This window comes from Pediculus humanus, genomic scaffold (genome assembly GCF_000006295.1).
Source record: "Pediculus humanus corporis 1103172108309 genomic scaffold, whole genome shotgun sequence".
NCBI classification, from domain to species: Eukaryota; Metazoa; Arthropoda; class Insecta; order Psocodea; family Pediculidae; genus Pediculus; species Pediculus humanus.
In genome coordinates, this window is record NW_002987878.1 from 712,781 (window position 1) to 715,293 (window position 2,513).

Genomic DNA, 2,513 nt, shown 5'->3' on the forward strand with positions numbered 1-2,513 from the left:
TATATTTTAATTGTTTTTTTTTTTATACATAATTTTTTATTAACTTAAACAATAATAATAATAATTTTAAACTTTATTATTATTATTATTAAAAATATTATATTTTTTTTTTAATTTGAACGACAAAGGAATCAAATGAAAATTTAAAAAAAAAAAGAAACCGAGTTAAATTTATAAAAAAATTTCTCTCTCTCTCTCTCTTAAAAATATATATATTCTCGCGAATGATAATAATGATAATAATGATAATAATAATGATAGCAATAATAATAATAATTGTAATGTTTTTTTTTCCACACGAATTATTTATATATTATTTTAATGTTATTTTTAGATTGTCGTTTGAATAATAATAGTAATAGTTTTATTCATTATTATTATTATTATTAATATTTGCTCTAAATAAATGGCACTTTAAAATGTTTATAATTTACTATTATTATTATTATTATTTGTTAAATCCTTTTAAGTGCTGAACAAACTGAACAAACTGAACAACAATGGAAAATCCGTTTTATTTTTTAACTTTTCACTTACTTATTCCCTTTCTGTTAATCCAATAATTAATTAATTCCCACTTTTACTTTTATTATTATTATTATTACTATTATTATTACTATTCTCATCATCATCATCATCATCATTATTGTTACTATATAAATATTTACAATTAATTTTATTTATAAAAAAAAATCAAATAACCTTTTGAAAAAAACGTTAGGCAGCCTTTTTTTCCCATTTGTTAAAATCTTTTAATTTAAAAAAAAAAAAAAAACTAAATTTAAATCATCGGTAGTAGCAACAGCAACAGCAGCAGCATCAGCAGCAGTAATAATAATAATAATAATAATAAGTAAACATACATACCACAAATCTACATTCACAAATACGACAATTAATCAAACTTAATGTGAAAAAAAATTTATATATATACTAAAAAAATAATTTTGAATTTGTGTAATTTTATTAATATATATATTATAATCATTATTATTATTATTATTATTATTATTATTAAAAATTTTAAATAATAATAATAACACGCACACACGCAAAAGACGATCACATTTTAAAATAATAATAATAATATTTAAAGTAAATAATATAATTAATCATTCAATCATTTATTTTATTGCCCTTTTCTCTCTCTCTCTCTCTCAAATATTATCATTATTATTAATATTATAATTAACATTATACTTATTATTATTATTTTCATTAAGGCATGTTTATTTTTTTTTTTTTTATTCAATTAAAAAATAATAATAAAATTCACTGAGTTTAATAATAATTTTTTTTTTTTTTGTAAATTGTTCCTTTTATCATCATCATCATCATCATCATCTTTAATTTGAAAACATTTTTCCCGGATTCGTTTTTGTGTGTGCGAGAGTTTCCCCACCCCCACCCCCTCCTCTCCCCTCACAACGAAATCATTATTATTATTATTGCTAATTTTATTTATTTATTCCATTTATACAAAGATAAATTTTATGGTCGACACTTTTTTACTTTTTTTTTCGTTTCCTTTTATTTAATTAGACTAGATTAAAAACAAACAAATAAAAAACCAATCCGTTTTACATATTATCATTATTATCATTATCATTATTATTATTATTATTATTAATTATAACACCACCATCGTTATCTTAATCGTAATTATATAGATCGTGGAGGCATTTCCATACGAAAATTTTTCACTCTATTTGAATCCTTTTGAAAAAAATTAATATTATTATTATCATTATCATTATTATCATCGCACCTTATACAATTATTATTATTATTATTATTAATTACAAAATAATAAGACGAGAAAAAAAGGAAGTGATCGTAACAGTCTCTCTCTCTTTAATTTTTCTCTCCTTTTGGAAAAATCAATTTTAAAAAAAATATACAACGTATAAACATGTTTCATCATCATCATCATCATCATCATCATCATTATCATTATCGAAAATAAAGGGAATGTAAATTAAATTCTAAATCGTATTAATAATAATAATAATAATAATAATAATAATAATAATTAGTTTTCGATGTATGCGGATAACAAGTCTCGTCATGCTCTCGATCATTTCTTCAACCTTCTTAAAACACTTTAAAAAAAAAAAAAAAAAAAGGGAAGAAAGGAGGAGGAGGAGGAGGAGGGGTGTGTGTGGTGAGACTTGGGACGTGGGGGCGGGGCCAGAGAGTATAAAAATGGCGGCAAACGGAATCTCAGGAGGAGGATATACGCCGTTAAAGCATTTTTCGTTCGAATGGGAAAAGGAAGAGGGAGCAAATGCGGCGGGGGAGGGGGGCAAATGGGGGATCGAAATGCCACCGCGGCGTCATTCATTCATTCAATTAATTTCCCGCGCGAAAAAAACAAAACTTTTCACTTCGTTTTCATTTCCATTTCCGGTTCCGCTTTAAAACGAAAGTCTTTGTAATATTATTTACTTATATTAATTTGTCTTTTTTTTTTTTCTTTTTCTTTTTCTTTATTTGTTCCCTTATTTCTAAAT